Below are 22,951 nucleotides of genomic sequence, written 5' to 3'. Positions count from 1 at the left end.
ATATTTTGTACCTACATGTCATGTCAACTAAATACATATAATTATTTTGCTAACCTAAATATATACTTTTATATATACACATTGATTTATTACAATTAAGTTTGAAACATCTGAATAGTTCTGCTTCCCGTCCCTTAACAAATATGTTTCCATCAAACAAACACTAAACATATCAAAATAGCATGTACCAAAATATATAGTAACTGCGCAAGCTAAATAATGACGTCACTGGCTTGATGAAGTTTAATTCGCGTCTACCTAACTTTTTTATTTGCGTACACGTTAGCGTGTACCTAGACACAGCGAAATATAACCATAATAAAAACTAATGCAAAACTATGTGACGTCACGTGCCGTTTGAACTATTTTATACCGCTGAAGACTTTAAATATGTATTTCTAAGTTATTACCAGGTTTTGAAGCGTGAAATTTTGGAAATCTCGATTTTTAAACAAAACTGAACATTATTATCTAATAAAAAAAAATGTGCAAGTTCCCTATTAGTGCATATTGACCATAATTTGTAGCATGCCGTTGTTCCTTGAATATTTGTGGATTTCGTGTCAATCTAGCAGGTGTATTAAAGTATACAAGACTTAACAATTCTTCGGAGTTAATAACACCAGAGATAATTGTGCGAAGATAACAAATATCCAACATGACAAATATCCAACAAGAGTTTGTAAATTTAATCTCATTAATATTAATATATTGTCATAAGTATAATTTTTAACTGTTAAACCCATCTTAAAAGCTGCAAAACGTAAAAATTTGTTTTCAACCTTTCCAATATTTAGGACTTGATATGCATAACTAGGTGACCAGACAATAGAACCATAATATTCAATAATTGATCTCACGATACTGCAATATAAGATTTTTATTGTGTGAATTGACAAATCTTTTGATGAACGTAATACAAAACCCAACATATTAAATGCCTTCGAAACAGTATGGTCAATGTGAGAGTAAAATGTTAATTTACAATCAAATATTATACCTAAATCCCGAATTTCGTTCACACATGTGACAGGAGTATTATTAATAAAATATTGATTGTGAATAGGCGAATGGGATCTAGCAAAAGTTATTAAAAAGCATTTGTTAATATTAAGTTTCATATCATTTCTACCACACCACTCATAAAAATCATTTACTTGTGACTGAAGCTGAAAAATGTTATCCTCATCATAGACAGTCTTATATATTTTAACATCACCAGCAAACATTAAAAAGTTAACTTCCTTAAAAATAGAGTGAACATCATTCAAGAACAAATTAAATAGAAGGGGGCCACAGTGGGAACCTTGCTGTACTCCAGATGTAGCTGTAAAAGCATTAGAAAGAAAACATCCTATTTTTACACTTAAACTTCGATTAGTCAGGTAACTTTCAGAAAATACTTTAAAGAGACTTTCAGAAATACCATATGCTGTAAGTTTCGCATGTAAGATGTTATGATTGACCTTATCGAATGCTTTAGTAGCGAAGTAAATTAGTTACTGTAGATTTACCCTGTACAAAACCTTATTGTTCATTCACCAGAATACTACTGAATTCACAAGTAAGCTGCTTAGTAACTAAATAATCTAATAATTTTGGAATCACTGATAAAGTACAAACTGCTCTGTAGTTAACATTTGACTTTGGACCAGATTTAAATATAGGTTTTACATTAGGGTGGTCCAAAAAACTCAAGTTTTTTTTAGAGACCTAGGGACCCTCCCATTTTGTTATATCTAATAAAAGAATAATCTATGCCAAATCTTAACACTCCAGAACATATGGAAGGCAGTGCTCAACAACATTTAGTTTTCATAAATTTCCGTAAAACACTTAAGTTAAGAAAATGTTTGTTTGTTTGTTTTTCAGGATTCAGAAGTTAACAAAGCTGTTGATCTCTTTATTACAGTTGATATTAAACATTTTCAGCAGTTTCAACATGAGGGTACTGGAGTGGAAAGGAGTTATAAAACATCAAATATTTGTTACTTTCGGGTATTTGACATGAATAATATTTGAACATGATCCTGCGGAATTACCGCTTTCAAGCATTTCTGTAGAAAGGAAACGAGAAGCAGCAAGACAGAATTTTTCAACAGATATTAAATCAAACTTAGACATCAAAGAACCAATTGTTGTTCATTGGAACAGCAAAATCCTGCCCGATATTTTAGGTTCACAGAAGGTAGATAGACTACCAGTGCTAGTTTCCTATGCTGGTAGAAATGAGAAACTACTGGGGGTGCCAAAATTGGCTAGTGGAACAGGTTTGAACACTGGAGATGCAGTACTTAAAAATCTTAAAACATGGGATCTCGATGATAAAGTCATTGGTATGGGCTTTGACACAACAACCGTCAATACTGGTTTTAAAAGTAGTGCATGCACTTTCCTTGAAAATAAGCTGAATAAAGAACTTCTATGGTTGCCGTGTCGCCATCACATAATGGAAATCATTTTGAGCAAAGTATTTGCATGGTGTTTGGAACCTTCAAGCTCTCCTGAAATTCCCATATTTAAAAGGTTGAAGTAATCATGGAATGCAGTTGATCGATCAGATTACACACCATTAATTTTTCCCCCTGGAGAATCTGAGTTAAAAAACAGTGCCATCGAGTCCTTGCTACATCATCTTAGTAAGAAAGACCAGCCTCGAGATGACTACCTAGAACTTTTTGAACTGACGCTGTTGGTGTTGGGACAACCAATAGAAAAAATTCACTGGAGAGCACCTGGGCCTATAGACCACGCTCGGTGGATGGTGAAGCTTATTTAGGCATTATAAGTTGTACCTTTTCCTAGGTCAAGGAGTTTACCATCTCACAAACAAGGAGAAAGAAAACTTAGACAGATTTATCCGTTTCGGTGCACTTTTGTATGTGAAAAACTGGGTTGAGGCTCCAATTAGCGCCAATGCAGCTTTCAACGACCTAATTTTTTGGAAAGAGGCTGGGAAATACAGCGTCATTGATGAAGATATAGCTAAAACTATCAAAAAAGCTTTGCAGCCACATTTGTGGTACCTATCTGAGGAAATGGTCGGGTTATCACTTTTTTCCAATAAAGTGAGCCTTGAAAACAAAGTGAGCATAGTAAATAAGATGTCTGTCCCGGCACCGCCAAGGATGATTAGAGGAAATGCTGATTTCCTAAGTGATGAATGTGAATTGGCAGATTTTGCTAATAGTAGAACAATGTTGTTGTTTACTAAGCTAAACATTATGCAAAGCTTTTTAAACAGGCAGCCAAGTGAATGGGAATAGGACCCAGAGTTTAAAGAGGCAAAAAATACAGTAAATAAAATCAAAGTGGTCAAGGACATCGCAGAAAGAGGTGTAAAACTATTTCAAGATTTTAACAAACTCATAACAAATGATGAGTACGAAAAACAGCTGTTACTGCAGATTGTAGAGGATAATCGAAAATAAGTCCCGACTGAGCCAACAAAGAAGGCAGTTCTAGAAAGCCTACAGAAACCATCCATTTTCAAAGACAAAATTTAAAGAGTTCATTTTTATTATGGTCTTGACTATAAAATGTAGTTATTTTAAACATGGGTTCCAATGTAAAATAAACAAATAAATTAAGTTTTTGTATCCTAATATGACTTGTATTGTAATTTTTCAAAAATCGATAAAAATATTCCCCGTTTTCATTATTTAAACAGTATTGAGCACTGCCTTTCAAGTGACTTATGGCTTTTATATTTTGGCTCCTTACTTCTTTTATCAATTAGAAAAGAATTGGGAGGCCCCTTGGCTTTTACATTCAACTTGAGTTTTTCACATAAGATCTTGAACCACCCTATTTTACATAATTACATTTCCAGCAATCAGGGAAAACCCCTTCTTGCAAAGATTTGTTGAAGAGTGTATACAATGGCTTAGATATAGTACGAACACATTGTTTTAATAGATAGTTAGGAATGCCATCAGGGCCAAAATTTAGTTTAGGAGACAAATTGTGAATACTCTCAAAAATAGCATTAAATGTTAAAAGAGCATGAACTCATATTACCAGCATTTTCAAATTGATATTGTGGGGGGGGGGGGGTGTAGTATTGTGGTCAGTGAAAAAATTTGGCGAATAAATTCACAGCTTCCTCCCCACAACTACTTTGATCATTTCCTAATTTAATTAATTTCGAATTTCCTAATTTAAACGTAAAAAATATACTAACCCATTGTTACAGTTAAAAATCCTTTAAACATTTTTCGAATTTAATTGTTGATATAAATTACAATTATTATTTTATTAAATAAACAAGCTTAAGTAATTTTATTTGCTAGTAGGTATATTAAAAAATAATACCACTTGAATCTAACTTCAACCCATTAGTAATGACCCGTGAGTAACTTCAGCGGCTTGTGAGTAATGAACCATTACTCCTGGGTAAAGTAATGGGTGTTATTATCTATTCAAAAACAGCGAATGATGAGCATATTACTAAACAGTCGTAGAAAAACATTATGATATAAACTGACTTATACTCAGGTGGTGAAAAATCCTGAAAAAACTGACTTTATTAATTGACTGTATCTGGATCCTTGTTGAAAATGCATAACTAGTATTATGTATTATGAAGAAATATTGTGACATTCACGTGATTACTCCGTCTGTTCCGTAGACTAAGTATAGGAGGATAAAAAGGAATATTTTTATTACTCCCTAAGATAATAGGGAGCTTAAATAACTACTCTTCATTACTTACCCTCATCTTGTTCTATTTCATCTTTTATAGGATATTCCTTAACGTCCAAATAATCAAATGTATCATTTGTACTTTGCCTGGTAGGTTCCTTCTTAATTTCATTTTTAAAGGTATCCTGTAGAATTTCATATATTTCAGTTTTGCAAGTTGTCTCACCAGGTTCTTGTTTTACTTCAGTTTGATTAAACATGATTTTATAATATGTATCAGTATGCTTTTCTTGAACTATAAAAATACATACTGTAACACTTACACCCTTACACTGTACAAAACAAAACCTGTGACAAAACTAAAAACTTTAAAAAATCATATACCCTCTTAAACATAAACAATAAACAAAATAAAAATAAATGACGAAACCAATGCGGAACCATAGAGGTATATATTAACATAGAGGGAGCCTACCTTCCGCGCTTCCTGACGACAAGATCTCAGGGACTGGTTTGCTGCATCTCCTTCTAACACATTGTATCGAAAATCTATAATGACATTCAGTGTGAATATAGGCACGGAAGAGGAGGACAACTGTAGCAGCTTTACTATGCGTAAGAGTGAAACAGCACTAATCCAAATAAAAAAGATGGTGTCGTCACTTCGCTCTGAATGACACTCTCTCTATGCTAATATTTAACTCTATGTGCGGAACCGAAGATTCTTGTGACATGACAAATGACAAAAGTCGACAATTAATTAATAGGGCATTCCCAGACTTTGACGTTTGGGAGGCAAAACTGATCGCTGTCAACTGTTTACATCGTTTAACACATTTTTATCTTTTGACATTCTAAAAAATCATTTGTGCTGTTCTTGCTGTTTATAATTGTTACAACCGTACATAGCACACACCACACTCATTTCGCAAGACATTTTTTTTGTAAAAGTACAAACACAATTTAGAAAAATTAGCTCGTTATCCAAAAATTCATAAAAATAAATTTAAATGTTTACATCAAATTTTACGTTGTCAAAACGTAGTTTCACCGCAAGCCGACAGAGGCGCTAGTAGCAACGTGCTTCAAGATTTCTGTGGGAGTTGGATTGGATGACATTATTGGATGATTTACAGTCCATGTCCCGCGCACTCTAGTAAAAAATGTAATCGTATTTAGTTTACTTCCAATTTGTCAGAGGGTGTGCGAGATGCTGATTTCGGCATCGTGATTGGTGAAACATGACTTTTGACAAATCCTGCTCTGTCTGTGTTCAGTCATTATGGTCGGTGTCGGTATTTAATTATTTTGTCTTTGTGTCACCATAAAAAGAATAATATTCAGTCGTGTTTCTTGATATTTTTGTTATTTTGTAATCGAGTACCTTTTTAAAGTTAAAGGTAAGTTTTTCTGATTGTAAGGTAGAGTAGATTTTCTTATTGTACTGTTTATCCAACGGGTTTAAAATGCACATTTTATTTCGCGTTTTGTTGTTAGGTCTAACAGCTCCGATCAGCTGTTGTATGCAGACGGTGGAAAAGTTCAACAAGTAATCATATATTTAATTCAAATTAAATACTCATATTTCTATGTAAAATGTCACATATACGCTATGAGCTCGTACTTAGAGGGGATATTTACAAATTCGCGAGCGCCAGTAGTGACAACTTGTAGGATTTTGCTAAAACTCTATTTTTCTTATTTTCTGCTGCGCCACTGTTCTCCCCTTTTATAACGGAATTACATGTTTTCTTGCCTCGCGCGAAACCGCTTTGGTTTGCGTTGCGTACAAATCCTTTTTTATTCATTACCCATTTAGCTAAGATGAAGTAAAACGGCTTGGGTCATGACGGAAAAGTTTAGATAGCGTATTCAAAAATTAGCAGTTTTAAAGTGTGAGTGGAGAACGCAATCTAAGTGTAAGTTGATCACCTACATGTCACAAGGTATGTACATTTGCTTCTAATAAATGTATAACGCAAGAGACCTGTTTATAATCAAAAACCCAGCTATGGTCCAAGGTCCACATCGAAGAAGAACAATCAATAAGTCCGCTGAATGGGAGCTGTATGTCGGATCGGCATATCTCTTTACTCATTGTTCCATCAAGCTGGATGTAAGAACAGTACTTTTTGTGCATTTCCTATTTCTTTAAAGTGCAAATACTGCATTTTAATATTCATCTACCACGCTTCAAATCCAACGAGTTAGTTCCAGTTCCCAATTCTGAGACGGTTCAGAATTCCGAAACTAGTTTGGCTGTTCAAAGTTGACGACAGTTGATTTCCAGAACCTGCTTTTTATGCAGTTTCGAGTTCCAATGGCGCACCAATGGTATGAGTTTTTCGATTTTGTTTCATTCATTCCTAACTAACTAAATGCACATATACTTTACTAGTTTATTCTTTATTCTCGTTCAAAATATTCGTAGTAGATACACATTTCACTAGATTTATTAAAAGTAAAATTACTTTAGGAGTGCGTTACGAATTAAAAAAGTATTTCTTGGTGTTAAAGGCGTTTCCGCGCACGCGCAACAATTTAGTAATATTTCATTCAAGCATTTGTTTAAATATTAGAGAGATATCGCAAATGCATTTTTATCGCACGCTAATAGCGGAATACGCTATTTTGACATGTACGCAAGCGCAGAATGAATGTTACGCTAATACCGGATAGCGTGTCCCGCTATTTAGGTTGAAATAAGGGACGGTAATAACGTTAACGCTAATTTGACATTTGGGATGAAACATAAAAATAATGTATAGAATACAAATTTTATAAACTAAATACTGTGAATCATCTTATGTTGAGAAATACGTGCATTTTTATTTTGTCTACAATAGACTACTTTTTGTGGTTAGGATATTATTTATTCAGATATTTTATATTATTTTTATACTAACTATTTATATTTATTGTTGGTTAAATCATTAAAATTAAAATGCATGTCAACCAGCTCAATATCCAAATTCATTTTTCAAAAACAAACAATTACAGTATTCCTCAAAATTAATTTCTAGGTTACATTGTAATACCAAACGTCGGTTGTCATAATAACGTTAAGCCCCGCCCCAGAACATTTGCGATAACTCTCTTGTTGCCTGTGCTGAAATAGAACGTTATACGTTATTTACGTCTTGACACGATATTATCGTTTGCATTTGCGATATCTCTCTATTTCCTTAAATACTTGTAAACCATTTCTAGATATTATAAAGGCTGTATGACACTATACATTTTCTTGTATCATTTCTAAAGTCCACTTTACATCAACAATAAATTGGACAAGAAATTGACCAAGTTATTCAAGGCCAAATTTGACGTGTAAAAGCACACTTTGACATCTAAGTTTGTTCGTTATAAACTTCACGTGAAGAAATTGACGAAAAAGAAAATTGTTCTATTTTTTCATTTATTTGGCGTGAATTCAGTGTCACCAACCTGTGTCCATTTGGCGGGAAGTGGAAGTAGAGCTGTAGAGCTTTTTGTTTATTATTATTTGTTGAGGTTGAGTCTTTCATGTTCATGACAACCTAAAAATTTTGATTGGAAAATGCATATAAGATAAGGGGGTGGGAAAATGGAAATTAGTGGCTTTTTTGCAATTCTGTCTGTTAGTTTTGCTCTGGCTGGGTCTCTTTTGTTTAAACAATTATGTAAGTATTATAAAAACGTTTTCAATTTTCTGTATTCTTTAGGAAACGAATTATTTATGCATATTATTACCTGTAAATAGTAGTACCTATTTCCTATTTCTTTTGATTTTTAATTGTAAAGAATAGAAAAATTACCATTCATTTTAATTTTTTAGAATCAGCTGAAAGTGGTCTACAAAAAAACCAGGAAGGAAACGTATTATAGCCTTGTTGTGGCTATGAAAGGCAAAAGAAAGATACCTATAAAAAGTGTATTGACTAGTTGGAAGAAACTCCACATTGTCGATGCATAATAAGATATTACTTTATAAACAAATATCAAAACCTAGGAATGGAACCTGGATAATATAGTCATCAAGAAGATAGCAGGAGGTCATGAGCAACAACAACTTCATAAGTATGAGAATATTGAGGAAATCCAGCTCCTCGATATCTACTACTGGACAAACTAGAAGATTGAAGAGGACAAAGCCTTTTGAACTAGTTTGAGTGATAGGTGATAGTGAAAAGCAGAGCGTAGTGCTTGTGTGCCTGTGTATGTTAGAATAGTGCACGATCTTGTTAGATTAGATAAGAGACGCTATAGGGTAAGCTCTTCATTTTAAGGAACAGTAGTAATTTAGGTTAAATTAAAATTGCTCATTGGTCAGTTATGACCAGATTGTAATTCTCTGATGTTTGGCAAAAAGGGCTGAAGTCAGAATTGCACATCAATAATGTTTTGATGATTTCTGGACCATAAAAAAAGTGTTGCAGACTTAAACTGTATGTACCAATAAAAAGAGCCGATTTTTCTGGTCCAGAAATCATCAAAACATTATCGATGTGCAATTCTGACTTAAGCCCTTTTTCCCAAACATCAGAGAATTGCAATGTACAATTCAATACAAATGAATCATCATCGTAGTGATGATTATGGAAAAAAATATATATATATAGAAATATATATATTTTGTGCAATAAAAATGTTTATATTTATCAAGGATGTATTATTTGGTATGGCCACATATACTTCTGGTATATCGTCGGTGATGTGACAATACCTCCTATCTGCTTTTTCATGAATTTTGTAGGAGACGAAAAACCATTTTTAGGGTCATCTGTTTTCACATGTAAATTTTGACATGTTTTGTAGTAAATAGATAATTGAATTTACTACAAAACATGTCAAAAAATATCATATGAAAACAGGAGGTGACTGTAAAAAAAGTTTTTAGTCTCTCTTACAAAATGGTTAACAGTTAATAGAGAGACAGATAATCGAGGTTCCACTGTATAGTGAAATTTGGACACCCGACACCCCATACAAATTTTATGGGGGTTTTGTTCGTTTAAACCCCCCCCCCCCAAACTTTTGTGTAAGTTACAATTGAATTATTATTGTGGTACTATTAAACACAATGTTTTTAAAACTTTTTTGCCTCTTAGTACTTTTTTGAAGTCAGTTTTTATCGTGATATTTTGAATATTTGTCAAATCCACCACATATTTGTATATGGTTAAGTACGATTGTAGAGACTAATAATATGAAAATTTATTTATGATTTACATTTTTAGGTATATTTTGAACCATTTTAAAAAGAAGCCATATCTTGATAAAAAGAGCTTTATCGAAAAAATAGAAAGAGGTAAAAAAGTTTTAAAAACACAGTGTTTAACTAATGGTACCGCAGAAATAATTTAATTGGAACGTACCCAAAAGTTTGGGGGGGTTAAAGGGAACAAAACCCCCATAAAATTTTTATGGGGTGCACAAATTTCACTATAATTTTTCTTTAAGATGTTACTGCAATAATATTGCTTCATGTCCATTTTCAATAAAAAATCTTTAATAGTTTTCGATATATTCGAAAAAATCGAATTTTCATTTTGTATCTTCAAAGGGCTGTAACTTTTTTTGTGTGCATATTTGTACTAAGGTAAGTTAGGTTCATTCAAATTATTTTTGGTCCCAGAATATGTGATTTAATTTACGACCAATCTTTTCGGGACACCCTGTATAATAAATGGGATTAGCTGGCTTAAAAATTCATAATCTACGTTCTGTAGAAAATATACAGTTTTTGGTTTCTTTTTAACTAGATCTTAATATCTAACCAAGCATTTTAAGACCTTTTTATTATTTTTTCGATGATATATTCATGTTTTTAGTTTGTTCAAAATATTCTAGATGATTGTACACTATAATAGATAGCCAACTAAATAAACACAAAAATTTTATTTTTGTTACAGCCTGTATATAAGTTTACCTATATATACAGTGCATTACGCACCACCTTAAAAATTGGGCATTTTTGATGTCTCGAATTTCCTAAACCTGTTGTCCCATCTAAGTGATTTTTTTATAATAATATAGCCTGAGGCTATAGGTTACTGCCTTATGCTTGTCATGCACGGGGAGCTATACTGTAATATATATTATATCACGTCGCTCTCTATAGTAATGAGTGAGCCTGCACATACGGAACCATTAGTTCCCTGTCTGCAGGCTCACTCATTACTATAGAGAGCGATATGATATAATATACATATATTACAGTATAGCTACCAGTGCATGACAAGCTTAAGGATGTAACCTATAGCCTAGGCTATATTATAAAAAAATCACTCAGATGAGACAACAGGTTTAGAAAATTCGAGACATCAAAAATGCCCTATTTTTAAGGTGGTGCGTTAATTTCTTGGAGAAGTGTATTGTAATTTAATGTAAATAATGTAATATCCAATAATTGTAATTTAATATAAGATGTAATATAAGTTCCTTAAAAATATATTTTTTATTTCCCACCATACATTCTCCACAGGTCTAAATATCGATGCTAGACGTCCACCGGAGGTCCTCTCGGGACGTTAGATGAACGTTCGGCAGCAAGACATTGGACCAAACTGGGACATCCTATGAAGGTCCAATTGACATTCACTGAACGTCCCCTCGGACGTTAGGTGGACGTCCATTGGACGTTTGGCAACGTGGCATTTGGACCAAAATAGGACGTCCTGTTAAGGTCCAATTTACGTCCCCTAGGACGTCCGATTAAGGTCCAATGTACGTCCCTTCGGACCTTAAGTGGACGTCCAACAGACATTCGGTAGCGCGACATTTGGACCAAAATAGGACGTTCCTTGGACGAAAACGGACCTCCCTAAAGTCTGTGAAGGACATCCTTGTGCTATTAGGGATGTAGGTATATAGTATCTTTATTCTATTATATTCTACTCTATTTCAAACCTATTCTATATAAGTATCTACACATTACACCTATTATCATCATCATCATTCTCTTTGCCTTATCCCTATGCAGTGTCGGCTTCCCTAATTGCATTTCTCCACACAATTCTATCTTGAGTCATATCAATGTTAATCCCCTTTACCAACATGTCCTGCCTTATCGTCTTCTTTGGTCTTCCTCTCCTACTCCTTCCAGGAATCTGCACTTCAGCTATTCTTCGTATTGGGTGATTAACGTCTCGATGTTGAACATGACCAAACCATCTTAACCTATGCTCTCTCATTTTGGCATCAATTGGTGCCACACCTAGACTTCCCTTAATATACTCATATCTAATTTTATCCTTCTTTGTCACTCCACTCATCCATCTAAGCATTCTCATTTCCACCACATGCATTCATTGTTCCGCTTTATTTTTCACTGCCCAACATTCAGTTCCGCGCATCATAGCCGGTCTTGTGGCTGTTTTATAGAATTTTCCCTTCAGCTTCATTGGAATTTTTCTGTCACAACACACCACTCGCTTCTTTCCACTTCATCCATCCAGCCCTAATTCTACTGCATGCATCTCCATCTATTTCTCCATTACTCTGTAATACCGATCCTAGGTACTTAAAACTATTGCTTTTCACAATCATTTCACCTATTATATTATATTTTACTTTATTCTATACTATATATCTATTCTAATCTATCTATATATTTCATTTAATCTGTTACATTCTACTCTATTCTGTTTTAAATCAAATACTTTATTAGTAAGTATCTACATATATATTACATCTATTCTATTATATTCTACTCTATTCTATTTCAGTTTATTTTATACTATATATCTATTCTAATCTATCTCTCTATTTTATATTTATTTTATTAATCTGTTCTATTCTATTCTGTTTCAAATCAAACACTTTACTCAAACAAAGAAACAAACGACATTCAAAAGCTTCTAATAAAAAAAATCATTGCATTGGTACTACTGAAAATATTGACATTTTTACAACATTTATTCCAAGTTCCTTCAATTTTTTTGAGGACAAGAAAATTTTGCTTTCAAGAAATTCACGAATTTATTGGCGTCAAGTTAATAACGAACAAACTTGGATGTCAAATTGTGCTTTGAGAACACGTCAAATGTGGCCTTGAATAACTTGGTCAATTTATTGTTCAATTTATTGTTGATGTAAAGTGCACTTAAAGTCCACTTTACATCAACAATAAATTGGACAAGAAATTGACCAAGTTATTCAAGGCCAAATTTGACGTGTCAAAGCACACTTTGACATCTAAGTTTGTTCGTTATAAACTTCACGTGAAGAAATTGACGAAAAAGAAAATTGTTCTATTTTTTCATTTATTTGGCGTGAATTCAGTGTCACCAACCTGTGTCCATTTGGCGGGAAGTGGAAGTAGAGCTGTAGAGCTTTTTGTTTATTATTATTTGTTGAGGTTGAGTCTTTCATGTTCATGACAACCTAAAAATTTTGATTGGAAAATGCATATAAGATAGGGGGTGGGAAAATGGAAATTAGTGGCTTTTTTGCAGTTCTGTCTGTTAGTTTTGCTCTGGCTGGGTCTCTTTTGTTTAAACAATTATGTAAGTATTATAAAAACGTTTTCAATTTTCTGTATTCTTTAGGAAACGAATTATTTATGCATATTATTACCTGTAAATAGTAGTACCTATTTCCTATTTCTTTTGATTTTTAATTGTAAAGAATAGAAAAATTACCATTCATTTTAATTTTTTAGAATCAGCTGAAAGTGGTCTACAAAAAAACCAGGAAGGAAACGTATTATAGCCTTGTTGTGGCTATGAAAGGCAAAAGAAAGATACCTATAAAAAGTGTATTGACTAGTTGGAAGAAACTCCACATTGTCGATGCATAATAAGATATTACTTTATAAACAAATATCAAGACCTAGGAATGGAACCTGGATAATATAGTCATCAAGAAGATAGCAGGAGGTCATGAGCAACAACAACTTCATAAGTATGAGAATATTGAGGAAATCCAGCTCCTCGATATCTACTACTGGACAAACTAGAAGATTGAAGAGGACAAAGCCTTTTGAACTAGTTTGAGTGATAGGTGATAGTGAAAAGCAGAGCGTAGTGCTTGTGTGCCTGTGTATGTTAGAATAGTGCACGATCTTGTTAGATTAGATAAGAGACGCTATAGGGTAAGCTCTTCATTTTAAGGAACAGTAGTAATTTAGGTTAAATTAAAATTGCTCATTGGTCAGTTATGACCAGATTGTAATTCTCTGATGTTTGGCAAAAAGGGCTGAAGTCAGAATTGCACATCAATAATGTTTTGATGATTTCTGGACCATAAAAAAAGTGTTGCAGACTTAAACTGTATGTACCAATAAAAAGAGCCGATTTTTCTGGTCCAGAAATCATCAAAACATTATCGATGTGCAATTCTGACTTAAGCCCTTTTTCCCAAACATCAGAGAATTGCAATGTACAATTCAATACAAATGAATCATCATCGTAGTGATGATTATGGAAAAAAATATATATATATAGAAATATATATATTTTGTGCAATAAAAATGTTTATATTTATCAAGGATGTATTATTTGGTATGGCCACATATACTTCTGGTATATCGTCGGTGATGTGACAATACCTCCTATCTGCTTTTTCATGAATTTTGTAGGAGACGAAAAACCATTTTTAGGGTCATCTGTTTTCACATGTAAATTTTGACATGTTTAGTAGTAAATAGATAATTGAATTTACTACAAAACATGTCAAAAAATATCATATGAAAACAGGAGGTGACTGTAAAAAAAGTTTTTAGTCTCTCTTACAAAATGGTTAACAGTTAATAGAGAGACAGATAATCGAGGTTCCACTGTATAGTGAAATTTGGACACCCGACACCCCATACAAATTTTATGGGGGTTTTGTTCGTTTAAACCCCCCCCCCCCCAAACTTTTGTGTAAGTTACAATTGAATTATTATTGTGGTACTATTAAACACAATGTTTTTAAAACTTTTTTGCCTCTTAGTACTTTTTTGAAGTCAGTTTTTATCGTGATATTTTGAATATTTGTCAAATCCACCACATATTTGTATATGGTTAAGTACGATTGTAGAGACTAATAATATGAAAATTTATTTATGATTTACATTTTTAGGTATATTTTGAACCATTTTAAAAAGAAGCCATATCTTGATAAAAAGAGCTTTATCGAAAAAATAGAAAGAGGTAAAAAAGTTTTAAAAACACAGTGTTTAACTAATGGTACCGCAGAAATAATTTAATTGGAACGTACCCAAAAGTTTGGGGGGGTTAAAGGGAACAAAACCCCCATAAAATTTTTATGGGGTGCACAAATTTCACTATAATTTTTCTTTAAGATGTTACTGCAATAATATTGCTTCATGTCCATTTTCAATAAAAAATCTTTAATAGTTTTCGATATATTCGAAAAAATCGAATTTTCATTTTGTATCTTCAAAGGGCTGTAACTTTTTTTGTGTGCATATTTGTACTAAGGTAAGTTAGGTTCATTCAAATTATTTTTGGTCCCAGAATATGTGATTTAATTTACGACCAATCTTTTCGGGACACCCTGTATAATAAATGGGATTAGCTGGCTTAAAAATTCATAATCTACGTTCTGTAGAAAATATACAGTTTTTGGTTTCTTTTTAACTAGATCTTAATATCTAACCAAGCATTTTAAGACCTTTTTATTATTTTTTCGATGATATATTCATGTTTTTAGTTTGTTCAAAATATTCTAGATGATTGTACACTATAATAGATAGCCAACTAAATAAACACAAAAATTTTATTTTTGTTACAGCCTGTATATAAGTTTACCTATATATACAGTGCATTACGCACCACCTTAAAAATTGGGCATTTTTGATGTCTCGAATTTCCTAAACCTGTTGTCCCATCTAAGTGATTTTTTTATAATAATATAGCCTGAGGCTATAGGTTACTGCCTTATGCTTGTCATGCACGGGGAGCTATACTGTAATATATATTATATCACGTCGCTCTCTATAGTAATGAGTGAGCCTGCACATACGGAACCATTAGTTCCCTGTCTGCAGGCTCACTCATTACTATAGAGAGCGATATGATATAATATACATATATTACAGTATAGCTACCAGTGCATGACAAGCTTAAGGATGTAACCTATAGCCTAGGATATATTATAAAAAAATCACTCAGATGAGACAACAGGTTTAGAAAATTCGAGACATCAAAAATGCCCTATTTTTAAGGTGGTGCGTTAATTTCTTGGAGAAGTGTATTGTAATTTAATGTAAATAATGTAATATCCAATAATTGTAATTTAATATAAGATGTAATATAAGTTCCTTAAAAATATATTTTTTATTTCCCACCATACATTCTCCACAGGTCTAAATATCGATGCTAGACGTCCACCGGAGGTCCTCTCAGGACGTTAGATGGACGTTCGGCAGCAAGACATTGGACCAAACTGGGACATCCTATGAAGGTCCAATTGACATTCACTGAACGTCCCCTCGGACGTTAGGTGGACGTCCATTGGACGTTTGGCAACGTGGCATTTGGACCAAAATAGGACGTCCTGTTAAGGTCCAATTTACGTCCCCTAGGACGTCCGATTAAGGTCCAATGTACGTCCCTTCGGACCTTAAGTGGACGTCCAACAGACATTCGGTAGCGCGACATTTGGACCAAAATAGGACGTTCCTTGGACGAAAACGGACCTCCCTAAAGTCTGTGAAGGACATCCTTGTGCTATTAGGGATGTAGGTATATAGTATCTTTATTCTATTATATTCTACTCTATTTCAAACCTATTCTATATAAGTATCTACACATTACACCTATTATCATCATCATCATTCTCTTTGCCTTATCCCTATGCAGTGTCGGCTTCCCTAATTGCATTTCTCCACACAATTCTATCTTGAGTCATATCAATGTTAATCCCCTTTACCAACATGTCCTGCCTTATCGTCTTCTTTGGTCTTCCTCTCCTACTCCTTCCAGGAATCTGCACTTCAGCTATTCTTCGTATTGGGTGATTAACGTCTCGATGTTGAACATGACCAAACCATCTTAACCTATGCTCTCTCATTTTGGCATCAATTGGTGCCACACCTAGACTTCCCCTAATATACTCATATCTAATTTTATCCTTCTTTGTCACTCCACTCATCCATCTAAGCATTCTCATTTCCACCACATGCATTCGTTGTTCCGCTTTCTTTTTCACTGCCCAACATTCAGTTCCGCGCATCATAGCCGGTCTTGTGGCTGTTTTATAGAATTTTCCCTTCAGCTTCATTGGAATTTTTCTGTCACAACACACCACTCGCTTCTTTCCACTTCATCCATCCAGCCCTAATTCTACTGCATGCATCTCCATCTATTTCTCCATTACTCTGTAATACCGATCCTAGGTACTTAAAACTATTGCTTTTCACAATCATTTCACCTATTATATTATATTTTACTTTATTCTATACTATATATCTATTCTAATCTATCTATATATTTCATTTAATCTGTTACATTCTACTCTATTCTGTTTTAAATCAAATACTTTATTAGTAAGTATCTACATATATATTACATCTATTCTATTATATTCTACTCTATTCTATTTCAGTTTATTTTATACTATATATCTATTCTAATCTATCTCTCTATTTTATTTATTTTATTAATCTGTTCTATTCTATTCTGTTTCAAATCAAACACTTTACTCAAACAAAGAAACAAACGACATTCAAAAGCTTCTAATAAAAAAATCATTGCATTGGTACTACTGAAAATATTGACATTTTTACAACATTTATTCCAAGTTCCTTCAATTTTTTTGAGGACAAGAAAATTTTGCTTTCAAGAAATTCACGAATTTATTGGCGTCAAGTTAATAACGAACAAACTTGGATGTCAAATTGTGCTTTGAGAACACGTCAAATTTGGCCTTGAATAACTTGGTCAATTTATTGTTCAATTTATTGTTGATGTAAAGTGCACTTAATATCGTTTCTGATATGTCAAAAAAATGCATAGTGTCATACACAGATACAAGAAACGATATCAGAAACGATACAAGAATTTGTGTCAGTCACAGATTATTGTACAAGAACTGCGCCAATTTCTGCGCAAAGAGCAAAAACGTAAAACCTGCTGGTAAAACATCTAAAATGTCATAATTACTTACTCATAATGGCGGCTGAAATGAAAATGGGATAATGTATTGATGAGTTTATTTGTGGTTTTGTAGGTATTATTTATAAATCTTTTATTGATACTTAATATACCGTTTGGTATGGACTACTGTTCTACTAATAACCATATATTTAGCTACTAGTAAAGTTCAAACTATAAATTTAGGTTTCATGGTGCATAATTTTTTAATAGACGAAAATACAATAGTTCCTAATTTGGATCAAACTGAAGATAATTCTAATGCAAATATTTTAGCACAAATATCAAAACAAAATAAAAACACAAATAATCAACCTCAGTCAACGTAAAATTCTGGTTAACATTAAAATGTTAATTATATAAAAGTTTATAAATTTTATAAAATATTTAAAATCAGCTGTGTCTGTAGATGCAGTACTACCATAACGTGACACAGGGTGACAAACAAAATTTCGACCAATCACGTGCCGAATTTCATACAATTTTCGATACAAGAACTTGCATAGTGTCATACAGGGCACAAATGTACGTACAAGAAATGATACAAGAAAATGTATACAAGAAACGATATTAGAAATGATACAAGAAAATGCATAGTGTCATACAGCCTTAAGATTTTAACAAATTTGTGCGCTCCACATACACACAAACAATATGGAGGATTTAAAAAAATCCCGCACACAAGCTAAAGCGGCCATAACGCGAATTCGCAATTCAGTAACTAGTAAAATTGATATAGAAACCAATTTTTTCATCTTGAATTACAATTAGAGTCACTGATTGAAAAATTTAATACGTATTCAGACCTTCAGAGTAACATTGAGATTTTAGATTCCGAGGGTAAGGATAAGGAGAACAGGGGTGAGGTAGAGGATAACTATCACGAGTTAGTAGGCGCAATCAAAAAGAAAATCCATCAGCTCTCCGCGTCACCGCTACCCGCTTCTCTGGCAAATAACAGTGAAAACCAAAATACTTCAATTATTCCCGTCACTCCAAGAACAGGAGTTTAGCTTCCGCAAATCGCAATTCTTCCATTCTTTGGGGACTACCAAAAATGGACTTCCTTCTATCAACTCTTCAGTGCCCTAATAAAAGATAATCCGGAACTAACCGATGTCCAAAAATTCATTTATCTGAAATCCTACTTAAAGTGAGAACCCATGGGAATTTTCCGATTGCGATAACTATACTAGAAAAGAGATACGAAAACAATCTAGCCATCATCAATGCACACCTAAACGCAATACTGGACATTCCAAACATTACAAAATGCACTTCCACCTCCCTCAGAGACTTCATAGTCCATATCAAAAAGAATTTAGAGTCATTAAACCTCAAATGTCCTACCCAACATTGAGATTTATTCATTATAAATAATGTAAGTATATTACAAATCAATGTAGCTACTACCATAGCCACCTTGTAAAGGTAGCTATGCTACTACCTAATAATTATAATAACATTTAAAAAATATACATCACTTTAATACAATTTGTGTTTTTTTCTGGTTCACTGAACTAAATAAGTATTTTAAAGTTCATCTAATGATCTAATTCTTCATTTATTAATAAAAATAATGTTCATATGGCTGTGGTGTGAAATGTAGGTACCTACTACATAATTCGAAAACTTCTGAGAAATGGGAAAATTATTGATTTATAGATATTACAAAGAAAAGGTACCTAAAAACGTTTTTGAGCAAGTCGTGCTGCATAAAAGAATTTTATAAATAATAAAATTTTGCTATATATGTACATAACCACTTTAAAAATTCACATTTTAAGGCATAAATAGAGAGTTATCAAGTAACCCTAGGAGAATACGGTAACGCTATTTTACTGTATACTTTACATGTTATTTATAACGTTACCATATTCTCGTAGAGTTACTTGATAACTCTCTAATGACACAAATATATTTTGAATATATATTTTGAATTTTGAGTCTATTGGCTCCGTGCGTCTCCCCTCTACTTACAGTCACGTGACACGCTGTCAGATTTTGTCAGGACGTTTTAACATTGAGTCTTGTGGGATTCAGTCGTGTGATGGATGATCGAAGTTAAGTTTAACGTTTGAGTTAAAGTTAAGATAACTCTCAGGAATAACGTGCCCATAACTATATAGGTAAAATTTGGTGTGATGTATCGCTCGCAGTTATGAGATAGTTATATCATCAACGTTATATTAGAAAGAAGTTTTGAGGAACAAATTTTGAAGTAACAAAGAGAACCTTATGTACAAATAGTACAAGTTGGAGTGAGCGCGAGAGATTGTTCCGAACATACCCGTCGTCGGCTACTGCCGATGACCGAACAGCAAACAGCTGTTTGGGTTCCTTGGTGTTTCTAAGTTGCTTTCAAACGGTAGATAGAAACAGGGTTGCCAGATTGGTGTATTTTCCCAAAATTTTGGGTTAATTTAAAAGCTTCTATTGAAATTTTTCTAAGCAGAAATTGTAGTGGGATTTTTTGGGGGCGGAAAATTATGGATGATTTTAAGGGGTCATGGTAAATTAAATTTGCGAATGTACATAGAACTGTATATTATACTCCCATATAATCGAAGACGATAGGAACTATGAATTATTTCCATGGCTCTCGTTGATATTGTAGTATGCATTTTGCTTTACTGTTCTCTTCATTTGACTAATAATTTATTAAAATGCGGCAACAATTTAAATTTGGGGACTTTGGGGTATTTGAGCTTCAATTTCAGGGAATTTCAGTTTCTAAGTGGGGGATTTATAAAATATCATCTGGCAACTCTGGAAAGAAAGCTCAGTAGGTACTTAAAATAAAATTTCAACTTATATCGCTCGATTTGATTTTTGTATAATTTTTAAAATTGTATTACCCTTCTATTCTTAATTATTAAATTACTAGCTTCTAAATTCACTTGATTTCTGTCTAAAAACAAGTCAAAAGATGAACCTAACCTTGCATAACTACAGATTTATCTCATAACTTGAGGTTTAACGTCGCGTTATAAAGTGACCAGATAACTCAAGAACTGTCAAGAAATAACGCAAATAGTTAAGTTAAGTATGATACATCACACCAATTCGATGGTTATAACATAACTACAGGATAACTTTACGTTAACGATAACTTCGGTCATCCATCACAGGGCTGAATAAACCTCAAGTTATGAGATAACTCTGTAGTTATGCGAGGTTAGGTTCATCTTTTGACTTGTTTTTAGACAGAAATCAAGTGAATTTAAAAGCTAGTAATTTAATAATTAAGAATAGAAGGGTAATACAATTTTAAAAATTATACAAAAATCAAATCGAGCGATATAAGTTGAAATTTTATTTTAAGAGGAAACAGTAGCGATCAACAGGTAGCAAAAACGCGTTCCAAAATTGCGGCTGTAATTTTGAATATTTTTTCGAGATATTTGGCACACGTATTCGTAATATAATAAAGAATGGCGGTACAGAGCCCAATTTGAAAAATATATTAATATGTGGAAATTACTCTGTAATTAAATACAATATTAAAAAAACGAGCCTGTACCGCCATTAAGAAGAACAAAAAAATACACTTTCTTCAAATAAACTTTTTCATCCGATGCCTAGATTTTGTGTCATTTTGGAACTACTAAAATTTTTTATTTCATTAGTAGTTCCAAAATGACACAAAATCTAGGCATCGGTTAAAAAAGTTTATTTGAAGAAAGTGTATTTTTTTGTTCTTCTTAATGGCGGTACAGGCTCGTTTTTTAATATTGTAGTTAATTACAGAGTAATTTCCACATATTATTATATTTTTCAAATTGGGCTCTGTACCGCCATTCTTTATTATATTACGAATACGTGTGCCAAATATCTCGAAAAAATATTCAAAATTACAGCCGCAATCTTGGAACGCGTTTTCGCTACCTGTTGATCGCTACTGTTTCCTCTTAAGTACCTACTGAGCTTTCTATCCAGAGTTGCCAGATGATATTTTATAAATCCCCCACTTAGAAACTGAAATTCCCTGAAATTGAAGCTCAAATACCCCAAAGTCCCCAAATTTAAATTGTTGCCGCATTTTAATAAATTATTAGTCAAATGAAGAGAACAGTAAAGCAAAATTCATACTACAATATCAACGAGGGCCATGGAAATAATTCATAGTTCCTATCGTCTTCGATTATATGGGAGTATAATATACAGTTCTATGTACATTCGCAAATTTAATTTACCATGACCCCTTAAAACCATCCATAATTTTCCGCCCCCAAAAAATCCCACTACAATTTCTGCTTAGAAAAATTTCAATAGATTCTTTCAAATTAACCCAAAATTTTGGGAAAATACACCAATCTGGCAACCCTGTTTCTATCTACCGAGATATAACAGAATAGATTAGGCCAGTTCGAAAAATAGCGTAACGCGGAACAGTTCGGGTCGGTGGTTTATCTATCTCTCTCTACCGGCGCTTAGCTTTCTCTCTCTAGCATATGATGGCCGCCGCCTATGTGTCACTGTCGTTCCGTTATTCCCACCTCTTGGTAGATACGCTCACACTCGCACGACAGACAAAGATAGCTAGACCACCGTACTTGATATCGGCGTTACACCCCGATGCATTGAGTGGCATATGACTAGCCTGATCTATTTTCTTTACATATCTCTGTTGAAAGCAACTTACAAACACCAAGGAACCCAAACAGCTGTTTCTTGTTCGGTCATCGGCGGTAGCCGACGACGGGTATGTTCGGAACAATCTCTCTCGCTCACTCCAACTTGTACTATTTGTACATAAGGTTCTCTTTGTTACTTCAAAATTTGTTCCTCTAAACTTCTTTCTAATAGGGCTTTTCATTCACAGTCATTTGTTTCGAGTTTTCTGTCATAATTCGTATAATCCGTGTATATTAATATTATACACAGGTTATACAACATATGACAGAAGCTCGAAACAAATGACAATCGATGAAAAGCTCTATATAACGTTGATGATATAACTATCTCATAACTGCGAGCGATACATCACACCAAATTTTACCTATACAGTTATGGGCACGTTATTCCTGAGAGTTATCTTAACTTTAACTCAAACGTTAAACTTAACTTCGGTCATCCATCACAGGACTGAGTATCACTAGCGGGACACGGCATTTTTTTTTAATGTCTCATTTAAACATACACAAAGCGTACTGATAAAATTTCAAAAAACCGCCACCATGAGCAGGTCGGTCGATTTTGCTTTAACACTTTGTTAACGCTCA

General features: G+C 33.3%; 1 protein-coding gene and 2 long non-coding RNA genes across 3 annotated transcripts in view; 2 read left to right on the top strand and 1 right to left on the bottom strand.

Moving 5' to 3' along the window:
* Positions 1–4,999, bottom strand: part of LOC114330699 (gastrula zinc finger protein XlCGF8.2DB-like) — a 34,512-nt gene extending 29,513 nt beyond the window's left edge. Inside the window, exons 1-2 of the mRNA XM_050644056.1 lie at positions 4,976–4,999; positions 4,715–4,829 (exon numbers count right to left, since the gene is read on the bottom strand). The gene's annotated coding sequence lies outside the window, so the exon portion shown is untranslated. The remainder of the gene's footprint in view (positions 1–4,714; positions 4,830–4,975) is intronic.
* A 2,223-nt stretch (positions 5,000–7,222) lies between these two features.
* Positions 7,223–9,281, top strand: LOC126880290 (uncharacterized). Its single transcript, XR_007696543.1, has 2 exons — positions 7,223–8,303; positions 8,459–9,281. It is a non-coding gene; the product is annotated as an uncharacterized LOC126880290 (long non-coding RNA).
* A 3,470-nt stretch (positions 9,282–12,751) lies between these two features.
* LOC126880291 (uncharacterized) lies at positions 12,752–14,108 on the top strand. Its single transcript, XR_007696544.1, has 2 exons — positions 12,752–13,130; positions 13,286–14,108. It is a non-coding gene; the product is annotated as an uncharacterized LOC126880291 (long non-coding RNA).
* The last annotated feature ends 8,843 nt before the right edge of the window (positions 14,109–22,951 follow it).

This window comes from Diabrotica virgifera, chromosome 2 (genome assembly GCF_917563875.1).
Source record: "Diabrotica virgifera virgifera chromosome 2, PGI_DIABVI_V3a".
In the NCBI taxonomy this organism is placed as follows: Eukaryota; Metazoa; Arthropoda; class Insecta; order Coleoptera; family Chrysomelidae; genus Diabrotica; species Diabrotica virgifera.
The sequence above is the reverse complement of the archived record's forward strand: the minus strand, read 5'-3'. Positions and strand labels throughout refer to the sequence as shown.